Source organism: Ranitomeya imitator, chromosome 1, assembly GCF_032444005.1.
Source record: "Ranitomeya imitator isolate aRanImi1 chromosome 1, aRanImi1.pri, whole genome shotgun sequence".
Taxonomy (NCBI): Eukaryota; Metazoa; Chordata; class Amphibia; order Anura; family Dendrobatidae; genus Ranitomeya; species Ranitomeya imitator.
The window spans coordinates 173,328,995-173,344,859 of record NC_091282.1 but is presented as its reverse complement, the minus strand read 5'-3'; positions in this window follow the sequence as shown (position 1 = coordinate 173,344,859).

Sequence of the window (15,865 nt, the reverse complement as noted above, 5' to 3'; positions counted from 1 at the left end):
CCTTTTTTCCTCCAAACGTAGAGGATGCCCCCTTGTCCCTGTTTCAGGTCTATGATTTAAAAGATCATCAGAAAGGTCTTTGTACAGTCCCCTGATATATTTATACATTAACATAAGATCACCCCTTAGTCTTCGTTTTTCCAAACTAAATAGCCCCAAGTGTAATAAACTATCTTGGTATTGCAGACCCCCCAGTCCTCTAATAACCTTGGTCGCTTTTCTCTGCACCCGCTCCAGTTCAGCTATGTCTTTCTTATACACCAGAGACCAGAACTGTGCACAGTATTCTAAGTGTGGTCGAACAAGTGACTTGTATAGAGGTAAAATTATGTTCTCCTCATGAGCATCTATGCCTCTTTTAATGCATCCCATTATTTTATTTGCCTTTGTAGCAGCTGCCTGACACTGGCCACTGAATATGAGTTTGTCATCCACCCATACACCCAGGTCTTTTTCATTGACGGTTTTGCCCAGAGTTTTAGAATTAAGCACATAATTATACATCTTATTACTTCTACCCAAGTGCATGACCTTACATTTATCCCCATTAAAGCTCATTTGCCATTTATCAGCCCAAGCTTCTAGTTTACATAAATCATCCTGTAATATAAAATTGTCCTCCTCTGTATTGATTACCCTGTAGAGTTTAGTGTCATCTGCAAATATTGAAATTCTACTCTGAATGCCCCCTACAAGGTCATTAATAAATATGTTAAAAAGAAGAGGGCCCAATACTAACCCCTGTGGTACCACACTGCTAACCGCTACCCAGTCCGAGTGTGTTCCATTAATAACCACCCTTTGTTTCCTATCCCTGAGCCAGCTCTCAACCCACTTACACATATTTTCCCCTATCCCCATTATTCTCATTTTATGTATCAACCTTTTGTGTGGCACCGTATCAAAAGCTTTTGAAAAGTCCATATACACTACATCTACTGGGTTCCTTTGGTCCAGTCCGGAACTTACCTCTTCATAGAAACTGATCAAATTAGTCTGACATGAACGGTCCCTAGTAAACCCGTGCTGATACTGGGTCATGAGGTTATTCCTCTTCAGATACTCCAGTATAGCATCCCTTAGAATGCCCTCCAGGATTTTACCCACAGTAGAGGTTAAGCTTACTGGCCTATAATTTCCGAGTTCAGTTTTTGTCCCCTTTTTGAATATTGGCACCACATTTGCTATACGCCAGTCCAGTGATACAGACCCTGTTATTATGGAGTCTTTAAAGATTAAAAATAATGGTCTATCAATGACTGTACTTAATTCCTGCAGTACTCGAGGGTGTATCCCATCCGGGCCCGGAGATTTGTCAATTTTAGTGATTTCTAGATGCCGCCACACTTCCTGCTGGGTTAAGCAGGTGACATTTAATGGGGAATTTTTATCACTAGTCATTTTGTCTGCCATGGGATTTTCTTGTGTAAATACTGATGAAAAAAAGTCATTTAGCATATTGGCTTATTCCTCATCCTCATCCACCATTTCACCCAGACTATTTTTAAGGGGGCCAAAACTATCATTTTTTAGTTTCTTACTATTTATGTAGTTAAAGAATATTTTGGGATTATTTTTACTCTCTCTGGCAATGAGTCTTTCTGTCTCAATCTTTGCTGCCTTGATTTGCTTTTTACAGAATTTATTTAATTTTTTGTATTTATTTAATGCCTCCTCACTACCTACTTCCTTAATTCTCTAAATGCTTTCTTTTTGTCACTTATTGCGCCCCTTACAGCTCTATTTAGCCATATTGGTTTCCTCCTATTCCTAGTATGTTTATTCCCATACGGTATATACTGTGCACAGGTCCTATCCAGGATGTTAATAAACGTCTCCCATTTTCTTTGTGTATTTTTGTGTCTCAGGATATCGTCCCATTTAATTGCACCAAGAGCCTCTCTCATCCGTTGGAAATTTGCCCTCCTGAAGTTTAGTGTCCTTGTAACCCCTCTATTACACATCTTTTTAAAGGATTCATGAAAACTTATTATTTTGTGATCGCTATTTCCCAAGTGACCCCCAACCCTTATATTTGCTATGCGGTCTGGCCTGTTGGTTAATATTAGGTCTAGCAGTGCCCCCCTTCTTGTTGGGTCCTGAACCAGTTGCGAAAGGTAATTGTCTCTCATAGTTGTCAAAAACCGATTAACATTTGCTGGAACTGCAGGTTTCTGTTCCCCAATCTATTTCAGGGTAGTTGAAGTCCCCCATAATAATGACTTCTCCTTGAGTCGCAGCTTCATCTATTTCCTTTACGAGGATATTCTCCATTGCTTCCATTATTTTTGGAGATTTATAACAAACCCCTATCAGTAATTTATTATTTTTTCCCCCTCCCCTTATCTCCACCCACAGGGATTCTACATTTTCATTAAATTCACCTATATTATCACGCCGGATGGGTTTTAAAGACGATTTTACATATAGACACACCCCACCCCCTCGCTTATCTGTACGGTCATTTCTGAACAGACTATAGCCCTGCAAGTTAACAGCCCAGTCATGGCTCTCATCCAGCCACGTTTCAGATATCCCCACCATGTCATAATTATGCTCCAACAACATTAGTTCTAATTCGCCCATTTTGTTGGCGAGGCTTCTGGCATTAGTATACATGCACTTGATGTTCCTCTCTGTACCTCTACTCTTTCTTAAATTATTAACTGTTCTAACCCCAACCCCCATGCCACCGCCACCCCCAACTTCCTTATTTGTGCCCAGGTCTCTGTCTGCACTATCTTCCCCTCCTATAAATTGAATACCCTCCCCCCCAATCCCTAGTTTAAACAATCCTCCAACCTTCTAGCCATTTTCTCCCCCAGCACAGCTGCACCTTCCCCATTGTGGTGCAGTCCATCCCTAGCGTAGAGCCTGTAGCCAACTGAGAAGTCGGCCCAGTTCTGCAGGAACCCAAACCCCTCCTTCCTACACCAATTCTTGAGCCACTTATTAACCTCCCTAATCTCCCGTTGCCTCTCTGGCGTGGCACGTGGTACAGGCAGTATTTCGGAGAATACCACGTTGGAGGTCCTTGCTTTCAGCTTGCAGCCTAATTCCCTGAAATCATCTTTAAGGACCTTCCACCTACCTCTAATTTTGTCATTTGTGCCTATGTGCACCATGACCGCTGGGTCCTCACCACCCCCTCCCAGTAATCTGTCCACCCGATCAGCGATGTGTCGGACTCGAGCGCCAGGTAGGCAGCACACCGTTCGACGATCCCTGTCTTTGTGACAGATTGCCCTATCTGTTCCCTGAGCAAACAATGGCTGACTGTCATCAAGGCTTCCCTCCTTCTCGGCTGCAGACGCCAGCTCCTTGATGTGCATCAAACTTTGCATCAGCAGACGCATTAGTGGGATGCTCATGCTTATGATGGCGTCATCTGCACTTATCAGCCGTGTGCATTCCTCAAAACACTGAAGGACTTGACAGAGGTCTTGGAGCTTCGACCACTGCACACCCGACAACTCCATGTCTGCCATCCAACTGCGTGCCCATGTATGTGTATCGTCCCACAAATTAATCACAGCACGCCTCTGTTCGCACAGCCTCTGAACTATGTGCAGTGTGGAGTTCCAACGTCGATTATTAGGCGGTGCTGGGGAAGATTCAGCGATCACTGATGTTTCAGCATACAGCTGGAGTGTACGGGGGACCGGCGGATGTGCGAGCAAAGTCTTCGCACCTTCAGGAGCAGGGCTGGTAACTCTGGATAATTTTTGAGGAAGCACTGCACCACCGAGTTCAAGGTGTGAGCCAGGCAAGGTATGTGTTTCAGTTCTGAAAGGGCTATGGCAGCCATAAAATTCCTTCTGTTATCACTGACTACCTTGCCTGCCTCAAGATGTACACTGCCCAGCCATGACTGAGTTTGTTGCTGCAAGTACTCAGCCAGTACTTCCGTGGTGTATCTGTTGTCGCCTAAACACTTCATTTCTAAAACAGCCTGCTGACGCTTACCACTAGCTGTTCGATAATGGGACACCTCGTGTGCAACACTGGCAGCTGCGGATGGAGTGGTCGTGCAACTGCGCTCTGTGGACGAGCTTTCCCTTCTGGAGGAGGAGGAGGGGTTGCGAACGCCTACAGCCAACTGTTTCCTAGACCATGGGCTAGGCACAACTGCTCCACTATGGCTGTCCCCTGTGGACCCTGCATCCACAACATTAACCCAGTGTGCCGTGATGGACACGTAACATCCCTGGCCATGTCTACTGGTCCATGCATCTGTTGTGCACCTTTCTACTGACTGATTGCCTCAGTGCATGGACAATGCGATCTTGGACATGCTGGTGGAGGGCTGGGATGGCTTTTCTCGCAAAGAAGTGTCGACTGGGTAGGTCATAGCGTGGTACTGCGTAGGCCATCAGGGCTTTGAAAGCTTCACTTTCAACCAACCGGTAGGGCATCATCTCTAACGAGATTAGTCTAGCAATATGGGCGTTCAAACCCTGTGTTCGCGGATGAGAGGATGAGTACATTCGTTTTCTAATGAGAGTCTCTTGTAGGGTGAGCTGGACTGGAGAGGTGCATATGGTGGAACTAGCGGTGGTGGTGGTGAACATGGTGGATTGAGAGAGGGTTGGTGATGTTATTCTCGATGTTGGCCTACATACAGTGTTTCCTACCAATAACCTTGTTATTCCCTGACTGCTTTGGCCTTGCGACGATACCTCCACATTTGCTGCTGGTGGTGTCCTAACCGGTGGGCTTACAGTGAGGGAAGCAATGTAGAGTTGCTGACTACCTTCATTCTGAGCAGGTGCACCAACGGTACAGGACGTTTGGTAGTTAGTCCAGGCTTGCAAATGCATGCTGGTTAAATGTCTAAGCATGCACGTTGTATTTAAATTTTGAAGATTCTTCCCTCTGCTAAAGGTCTTTGAGCATTTCTTACAGATAACTTTTGACTAATCATTCGGATCTTGGTTAAAAAATTGCCACACTGCACTCTTCCTACTATGGAATACCTTTTCAGGCATTGCACGCTGTGCTACTTTCACCGGATGGCCACGCTGTCCTAAAACTGTTTTTGACAAATGTTTTTGGCCTGATACGGGCCTGCCAGATGACAGCTGTTGCGATGTAGATGGCTGCTGCGGATCATCCTCCTCCGCTTCAGAGCTACTGGCAGCTGCACCCTCTTCCCCCAATGGCTGCCAATCTGAGTCAACAACTGGGTCATCTATCACCTCCTCTTCAATGTCATGTGCACCTTCCTCTGTGTCACCGTGTAAGGTGCTATAGCGTTTGGGACGGGGCACCATAGTGTCATCAGGGTCAGATTCTGGCTCAGTACACTGCGAGGGCAATGTAGTGATCTGTATCAATGGAACAGCATTATAATCTAGCTATGGCTGTGCATCAGTGCACTCCATGTCCGATTCATCTTGTAATGGGCAGTTAATTTCCCGTTCTAACCCAGGCACAGTATGTGTAAAGAGCTCCATGGAGTAACCTGTAGTTTCGCCTGACGCACCCTTCTCTTTTGGTTTGGGTGAAGGACACAAGGACACGTCTTGTTCCTGACCGGGAGCATCCACTGACGACTCGCTGCTTTTATATTTGGAACTTTCTGAAGAGGAGGCGAAAGAGCTAGAGGCTGAGTCAGCAATGAAAGCCAAAATTTTTCCTGCTGCTCCGGCTTTAAAAGCCATTTTCCTACTCCCAGAAAAGGGAGCCTTCAAGGCCTTGTGTAGCCAGACGATGATGTTGGCTCAACATCTCCAGCCTTAGGTGCTATTGTGCTTTTGCCACTACCACCAGATGCACCACCACCACCATCAGTACCAGCTGGCAACCACCGCCCGCGGCCTCTTCCACGAGACTTCCTCATTTTTTGGAAAATCTAACCAAAATAACAACCGTTATATGGTACTGTAAAACAAGGTAGAAGGTGTATATAAACTTGTTGAAAATTTGAATCTTCCTTTTTTTGGGGGGGAGACTGACCCCAAACTCAGGCCCAGTGTATAAAACAGCACAATGTAAGTGCCAGAAAGTGGTTGGCTGACATACACCAAACTAACAGGACTGCAGTAGATCCACTTTGTGAGAATTTGAATCTCACTTTTTTGGGGGGAGACTGAACCAAATAAAACTCAGGCCCAGTGTATAAAACAATGCAATCTAAGTGGCAGAAAGTGGCTGGAAGATATATGAAAAAATACAAGGACTGTAGTACAATTTCAATCTCCCTACAATGATCTCAGGAAAAGTATGGCAGCAATAAAAAGGACTGCTGCATACAAAAGTGTGGACAAATAAACAAGATAACTGTGCAGAAAGGAGCAACAGGATTTTTGCTTTTAAAAAAGCAGTTGGTTTGCACAGCAGCGTGCAAACAGCAATACAGCTATCAGGGAGCCTTATAAGGCAGCCTAATAAGCTACAGAGCTGATGCACAAAAATATAGCCTCCACTGTCCCTGCAAACAAATGGTGGTATTAGACAGTGGAAATCGCTACAGCACAAGCAGTTTCGTGGGTTAATCTTCCCTCCCTAACTATATCCCTTCTTCTGATGAAGCTGCGGCAACCTCTCCCTATGCTAAGATCGGCAGAAGTAAGATGGCGGTCGGCGTGCACGCCCCTTTATAGCCCCTGTGACGCCGCAGAAAGCAAGCCAATCACTGTCATACCCTTCTCTAAGATGGAGGGGACCGAAACCTATGTCATCACGCTGCCCACACTCTGTGTCCTCCTTCATTGGCTGAAAAATGGCGCTAAAAGCGTCAAACGAAACGCAATTTTGGCACAAAGAATGCCGACCTCATGGCCGATCCCACACTAGGATCAGGTCGGGTTTCATGAAACCCGACTTTGCCGAAAGTCAGCGATTTTTGAATTTGTCCAATCCTTTTCGCTCAACCCTAGTCAAGGAGGCTGTGATGGCAGTAGTCTATTTTTTACAAAAGGTACCCCCCATTGGTGAAACCACATCCTTGTTGGAAAACACTTCATAACATTTGTGTACCTTAAAGAGTTCACTTGAAAAGCTCCTTTTTGTGTTGCCTGCTTGCTAACATTGGACACAATACACTTCATATAAATTTAATAAAGCAATGCTGTTACTTTGTCTCAGTAGTTCATTAAAAATATAGCTTTGTCCACTATATTTGTTTCACTCCTTATGAGCCTTAACTTTGTCTGCCTCAAATGTAGAAATGGAGAATATAAAAATGGCGATTTGTAAACAAGATTGAAATACTGTATACCGAGTGCATTCAGACAATCACATAGCTGCATTTCTTGTAAAACATTTAAGGTACCTTCACACATAACGATATTGTTAACGATATCGTTGCTATTTGTGACGTAGCAACGATATCGTTAATGAAATCGTTCTGTGTGACAGCGACCAACGATCAGGCCCCTGCTGGGAGATCGTTGATCGCTGAACAAAGTCCAGAACTTTATTTCGTCGCTGGACTCCCTGGAGACATCGCTGGATCGGCGTGTGTGACACCGATCCAGCGATGTCTTCACTGGTAACCAGGGTAAACATCGGGTAACTAAGCGCAGGGCCGCGCTTAGTAACCCGATGTTTACCCTGGTTACCATGCTAAAAGTAAAAAAAACAAACACTAGATACTTACCTACCGCTGTCTGTCCTCCAGCGCTGTGCTCTGCACTCCTCCTGTACTGTCTGTGAGCCGGAAAGCAGAGCGGTGACGTCACCGCTCTGCTTTCCGGCTCACAGACAGTACAGGAGGAGAGCAGAGAAGCAGAGCGCAGCGCTGGAGGACAGACAGCGGTAGGTAAGTATCTAGTGTTTGTTTTTTTTTACTTTTAGCATGGTATCCAGGGTAAACATCGGGTTACTAAGCGCGGCCCTGCGCTTAGTTACCCGATGTTTACCCTGGTTACCGGCATCGTTGGTCGCTGGAGAGCTGTCTGTGTGACAGCTCTCCAGCGACCAAACAGCGACGCTGCAGCGATCCGGATCGTTGTCGGTATCGCTGCAGCGTCGCTTAATGTGAAGGGGCCTTTAGAGATGTGACAGACAATGCTCAGAGTGACACAATCTTGATAAATGTTTATTTATTCACTTCACAAACAGTTCTAAGACTCTATATGTTTGCTGTTTGTCATTGTAAAACATTAAGGTTTACGGAAACTATGCTAGTGGTGGTTTGACCTAAATCCTTCTGGCTTTTATTTTCTAGGGGTTTATGGCCCCTCATCTGATGACTCCATGATATATCAGTTTCATTCAGCCTTGAAAAGTGGTCACTTGAAGGTGTGGGTGAAACTTGAGTTGCAACATAGTGTTATTCACTATATAAGACCAGAGAAACATGACTAAGACAGATGCCAAATCTGGGGTACCTGTACATGTACAGTGTACTGATACTTGCATAATTGGGGACGCCCATATAGTGTAGGTAATCTCCCAGGGGTTCTCTGTCTTGGTGTTGCTTCTCTTATATTCCAGACGGATGATGATTAAAAGCCTCTTGGTGATGATCTAACTATACTGTATGTAGTTAATCTTCATATATACGTAATCACTATATTTATTTAATCCTTATATGTCTTATTAACCTGTGTATGTTAACACATACAAAAGTGTACGCACTCACACTATTCAATCATACTATTCCTTGAATTTTGTAGTTTGCAATAAAATTGCCTTGTATTGCAAGTATTTGCCTTTTTTGAAGCCGTATCTGAACCTTAGTGTTAAAGGGAACCTGTCACCTGAATTTGGCGGGACTGGTTTTGGGTCATATGGGCGGAGTTTTTGGGTGTTTGATTCACCCTTTCCTTACCCGCTGGCTGCATGCTGGCTGCAATATTGGATTGAAGTTCATTCTCTGTCCTCCATAGTACACGCCTGCACAAGGCAAGATTGTTTTGCGCAGGTGTGTACTATGGAGGACAGAGAATGAACTTCAATCCAATATTGCAGCCAGCATGCAGCCAGCGGGTAAGGAAAGGGTGAATCAAACACACAAAAACTCCGCCCATATGACCCAAAACCAGTCCCGCCAAATTCAGGTGACAGAGTCCCTTTAAAAACATGTCAAATGAAATTGCCAAATTCTCCTGTAAATAATTGTGCAAAGAGGGAACCATCATACCATTAAAAAATATGAGTGAATTTTCCTGGGCCCATCCAGTATGTGGGTTCCAAGGCCTAATGGGGTGCATATGACTGACTATGCAGCAGGGCTGGCCTTGCCGCCAATGTGTAAAACCAAGGAGTACGGGAGTACAAAATGCATATTGTGAAGTGGATTTTCATGAGCACATCCAGTATGTGGGCTCCTAGTCCTAATGGGGTGCATATGACTATGCAGCAGGGCTCGCCTTCCTGCCAATGTATAAAACAAAGGAGTATGGAGCACAAAATGCATATTGTGAAGGGGATTTTCCTGGGCCCATCCAGTATGCGGGTTCAAAGGCTTATTGGGGTGCATATGAATTGGTAGCAGGGCAGGCCTTGGATTCAATGTAACACTTTTTCAGGAGTCCCCCTGGACATCTTATGACAGGGGTATTGTGGTGCATTGTAATTGTTGGCAGCGCATCCACCCACAGCATAAGCTACAACAGCTTAGGAGACCCACTGTTTCACAATGGCCCTTTAAGAAGATTAATGCCGCCTGATGCACCAGTAAAAATAGGTCCTGTGACTTTTAGAGTCCCTCCTTCGTAAATGAAACAAGATGGGTCTGCTTATGTGTCACACACCACATGGCCAGCTAGGGGTGTTACATGTTACAATGACATTTCCCAGTGAATGCATTTGTAGTGGTTGAAAATAATGTTAAAGTTGAAAAACGCTTCAAAAATGCAGCGTCTGAACTAAGCCTAAGTGGGAGATGAAATTTTTGGTCTGGGGTGAAATATTTGGCCTTACAGGCAAGTCATTGACCTGCAAAGGATGTACCTTGACATATTTCCAAGCAAAACCCGTTTTGGTTTCATTTTCATGTGTTTTTTGTGGCACTGGGTAAAATGGCATGAATCTCGGAAAAAAATGATTAAAGCTGTGAACTAGGAGTCAGGAATGCTTCGAGGGGCGATCCCCATGAGGTCCCTGTGTCATTTGAGCAGTGTTTCCATCATTTTCAGATGTTTTTCGACCTTTAAAGCCTTATCTGCTTATCTGCCTTATCTGCTAAAAATACTCTGGTCTCCCATAGAATTACATTGGGCTTGTTGTTCTGGCCGCAAACCCGAGTATTCAAATTTGCTCGACCCTAGCAACGAGCACCCGAGCATTTTAGTGCTCGCCCATTACTAGTTATATGTGGTGTACCTGACTTTGATGCAGGATCGTATTCTGACTCCACCTCGTTCCTCACACATGAAATGTCATTTAATTAGCTATCACATGTTTCTAACAGACGTGGGCAGAGTGGAGCTTCACCTGAACTCTTAAACTGTTAAATCCTAGTGTCAATCTCTGACAGCAGCATTTACCATGCTCCGACAGAGCCATGTGTCACTCCACACGCCCATCAACGTGCCCATGATGTGATTGCGGGGCTCACGTAGGTTGTCATGATAGTTGATGGTCTGCTGAAGACCCCAATGCCTATCATTACGACCCTCCTGTCATAGGAGATTATGATTTTAGCACAAGTGGTCAGATGATTGCAGCTTCGAGTCCCTTAAGAGGACTATTTAATCCAGTAAAAAGTGAAAAAAAAGGTTTGCAAAATATGAAAAAAATAAAAAGCAGAAAAGTTTAAATCATCCCTTTGCCCTAGGGCCGATGGAGGGGCCGAGGCGGGGCCAGCCACGGGTGCTCACGAAGAGCTGAGCGGAATGCAGCGGAGACTAATGGGAAAGGTATGCAGTGAGGAAGCCAACAAGCAACACACACAGAGGGGAAAACCAGTACAGGCATAAGTCAGAAAACTGAGCAGGCAATAAAGGTGCCAAGGATAGAGACAGAGGGGTAATCAAGGATCAAGTCGGAGTCAATCAACCATAGAACCAAACAGAACAGTACCAAATCAACAGGCAAGAGCAACGTGGGGGACAGATCAGGTCAGCAACAGGATATAATCTCACAGAGCAGGCACAAGGCACAAGCATGGAAATACACCAAGGTCAACTTACTCAGCCAAGAACAGGAGTATAACTGACAAGGATTCAAGCTAACCGAGGCTATAAAAAGCCCTCCCAGATCCAGAGAGAGGCCACAATAATTAACCCCTGGTGCGTCAGTCCAAAACCTACCATAGGTTCCTGACACAGAATTACCGTATTTTTGGACTATAAGACGCACTGGACCATAAGACGCACCTAGGTTTTAGAGAAGGATAATAGAAAAAAAATGTAAGCAGCAACAGACACAAAAAGAGGACCTAAAAATCCTCCAAAAATACAAAAATACAGCAAAAAGGCAGAGCTCCTTACCTGCCCAGGCCTCCAAACACATGCACTAATAGGATGGTGTGGACCCATAGAGTTAAGATGTCAGTAACACAGGTGCAACAATACCGATGAGGCAATTTTTGTATTTTTGGAGCATTTTCAAGTACTCTTTTTGTGCTATTACTGTTTAGGGTTAGGACTTGTAATCATGAGGACCCATGATGAAGGTTACGAGCTTATGTATTTTTGGCAAAAATATTAACCCCTTTACCCCCAAGGATGGTTTGCACGTTAATGACGAGGCCAATTTTTACAATTCTGACCACTGTCCCTTTATGAGGTTATAACTCTGGAATACTTCAACGGATCCTGGTGATTCTGACATTGTTTTCTCGTGACATATTGTACTTCATGATATTGGTAAATTTCTTTGATATTACCTGTGTTTATTTGTGAAAAAAATGGAAATTGGGTGAAAATTTTGAAAATTTCGGAATTTTCCAAATTTGAATTTTTATGCAATTAAATCACAGAGATACAGTGGGGCAAAAAAGTATTTAGTCAGTCAGCAATAGTGCAAGTTCCACCACTTAAAAAGATGAGAGGAGTCTGTAATTTACATCATAGGTAGACCTCAACTATGGGAGACAAACTGAGAAAAAAAAATCCAGAAAATCACATTGTCTGTTTTTTTATCATTTTTTTTGCATATTATGGTGGAAAATAAGTATTTGGTCAGAAACAAACAATCAAGATTTCTGGCTCTCACAGACCTGTAACTTCTTCTTTAAGAGTCTCCTCTTTCCTCCACTCATTACCTGTAGTAATGGCACCTGTTTACACTTGTTATCAGTATAAAAAGACACCTGTGCACACCCTCAAACAGTCTGACTCCAAACTCCACTATGGTGAAGACCAAAGAGCTGTCAAAGGACACCAGAAACAAAATTGTAGCCCTGCACCAGGCTGGGAAGACTGAATCTGCAATAGCCAACCAGCTTGGAGTGAAGAAATCAACAGTGGGAGCAATAATTAGAAAATGGAAGACATACAAGACCACTGATAATCTCCCTCGATCTGGGGCTCCACGCAAAATCCCACCCCGTGGGATCAGAATGATCACAAGAACAGTGAGCAAAAATCCCAGAACCACGCGGGGGGACCTAGTGAATGAACTGCAGAGAGCTGCGACCAATGTAACAAGGCCTACCATAAGTAACACACTACGCCACCATGGACTCAGATCCTGCAGTGCCAGACGTGTCCCACTGCTTAAGCCAGTACATGTCCGGGCCCGTCTGAAGTTTGCTAGAGAGCATTTGGATGATCCAGAGGAGTTTTGGGAGAATGTCCTATGGTCTGATGAAACCAAACTGGAACTGTTTGGTAGAAACACAACTTGTCGTGTTTGGAGGAAAAAGAATACTGAGTTGCATCCATCAAACACCATACCTACTGTAAAGCATGGTGGTGGAAACATCATGCTTTGGGGCTGTTTCTCTGCAAAGGGGCCAGGACGACTGATCCGGGTACATGAAAGAATGAATGGGGCCATGTATCGTGAGATTTTGAGTGCAAACCTCCTTCCATCAGCAAGGGCATTGAAGATGAAACGTGGCTGGGTCTTTCAACATGACAATGATCCAAAGCACACCGCCAGGGCAACGAAGGAGTGGCTTCGTAAGAAGCATTTCAAGGTCCTGGAGTGGCCTAGCCAGTCTCCAGATCTCAACCCTATAGAAAACCTTTGGAGGGAGTTGAAAGTCCGTGTTGCCAAGCGAAAAGCCAAAAACATCACTGCTCTAGAGGAGGTCTGCATGGAGGAATGGGCCAACATACCAACAACAGTGTGTGGCAACCTTGTGAAGACTTACAGAAAACGTTTGACCTCTGTCATTGCCAACAAAGGATATATTACAAAGTATTGAGATGAAATTTTGTTTCTGACCAAATACTTATTTTCCACCATAATATGCAAATAAAATGATAAAAAAACAGACAATGTGATTTTCTGGATTTTTTTTTCTCAGTTTGTCTCCCATAGTTGAGGTCTACCTATAATGTAAATTACAGACGCCTCTCATCTTTTTAAGTGGTGGAACTTGCACTATTGCTGACTGACTAAATACTTTTTTGCCCCACTGTATGTCACACAAAATACTTAATAAGTAACATTTCACACATGTCTACTTTACATCAGCACAATTTTGGAACCAAATTTTTTTTTTGTTAGGGAGTTATAAGAGTTAAAATTTGACCAGCAATTTCTCATTTTTACAACACCATTTTTTTTAGGGGCCACATCTCATTTGAAGTCAATTTGAGGGGTCTATATGATAGAAAATACCCAAGTGTGACACCATTCTAAAAACTGCACCCCTCAAGGTGCTCAAAACCACATTCAAGAAGTTTATTAACACTTCAGGTGTTTCACAGGAATTTTTGAAATGTTAAAATAAAAATGAACATTTAACTTTTTTTCACAAAAAATTTATTTCAGCTCCAATTTGTTTTATTTTACCAAGGGTAACAAGAGAAAATGGACCCCAAAAGTTGTTGTAAAATTTGTCCTGAGCACGCTGATACCCCATATGTGGGGGTAAACCACTGTTTGGGCGCATGGGAGAGCTTGGAAGGGAAGGATCGCCGTTTGACTTTTCAATGCAAAATTGACAGGAATTGAGATGGGACGCCATGTTGCATTTGGAGAGCCACTGATGTGCCTAAACATTGAAAACCCCCACAAGTGACACCATTTTGGAAAGTAGACCCCCTAAGGAACTTATCTAGAGGTGTGGTGAGCACTTTGACCCACCAAGGGCTTCACAGAAGTTTATAACGCAGAGCCGTAAAAATAAAATAAAAATTTTTTCCCACAAAAATTATTTTTAGCCCCCAGTTTTGTATTTTCCCGAGGGTAACAGTAGAAATTGGACCCCAAAAGTTGTTGTCCAATTTGTCCTGAGTACGCTGATACCCTATATGTGGGGGACCACCATTTGGGCGCATGGGAGGGCTCGGAAGGGAAGGAGCGCCATTTGGAATGCAGACTTAGATGGAATGGTCTGCAGGCGTCACATTGCGTTTGCAGAGCCCCTAATGTACCTAAACAGTAGAAACCCCCCACAAGTGACACCATTTTGGAAAGTAGACCCCTAAGGAACTCATCTAGATATGTTGTGAGAGGTTTGAACCCCCAACTGTTTCACTACAGTTTATAACGCAGAGCCGAGAAAATAAAAAATCTATTTTTTCCCACAAAAATTATTTTTTAGCCCCCAGTTTTGTATTTTCTGAAGTGTAACAGGAGAAATTGGACCCCAAAATTTGTTGTCCAATTTGTCCTGAGTACGCTGATACCCCATATGTTGGGGTAAACCCCTGTTTGGTGTTGTGAATTCTGCTCTTGGGCTCCCCCCGGTGGTTATGAGTGGTAGTGCTGCTGTCTTTGGATCGCAGCATTTATCAGGTGTGTCCACTTTTTGCAATTTGGACTGGGCTTTTTAGCCTTGCTTTATCCTTTAGTCAGTGCCAGTTGTCCATTGTTTTTGGAGGATTCACATCCATACCTGGTCTCTCCTGTTTGCTGTTCTTTTCTACAAAGATAAGTTCTGGCTTTGTTTTTGCTGTCCACAGGCTGTGGACCTTATAGTTCAGTGCATTTTCATGTTTTGTCTTGTCCAGCTTTGTCTGTGAAGGATTTTTGCAGCCAAGCTGTGTCTCTGGAGATGCAGATTTACCCTCCATGTCTTTAGTCAGATGTGGAGATTTTTATTTTCTGTGGTGGATATTTTCTAGTGTTTTAATACTGACCACATAGTACTGTCCTATTCTTTCTTTTTAGCTAGAATGGCCTCCTGTTATGATCTGGTGGCCTAGGAGCAGCATGAGACGGACTCTGGAGAAGGTGGTCCCTGTACTGACCGCAAACCCTGAACCTAGCAGCGCAACTAGAAGTAGCCATGGGGGGTACCTAACACTCCCTAGACCCCTCGGCACAGCCTAAGATCTAACTACCCCTAAAGACAGAAACAGGAAACCTATCTTGCCTCAGAGAAAATCCCCAAAGGATAGATAGCCCACCACAAATATTGACTGTGAGAGGAGAGGAAAATAACATACGCAGATATGAAATCAGATTTTAGCATAGGAGGCCATACTAGCTAAAAAGAAAGAAAAGAACAGAGTACTATGCGGTCAGTATAAAAACGCTAGAAAATATCCACCACAGAAGATACGAATCACCACATCTGACTAAAGACATGGGGGGTATATCTGCATCTCCACAGAAATAGCCAGGCTGCAAAAAATCCTTCACAGACAAAACTGGACAAGACAAAAACATGAACATGCACAGAACTATTAAGGTCCACAGCAGGGGGACAGCAATAACAAAGCCAGGACTTATCTTTGTAGAAAAGCACAGCAAACTGGAGAGACCAGCAGGGAAGTGAATCCTGCAAGAACAATGAACAACTGGCACTGACTAAAGTATCCTGCAAAGCTATATACCCCAGTCAGTC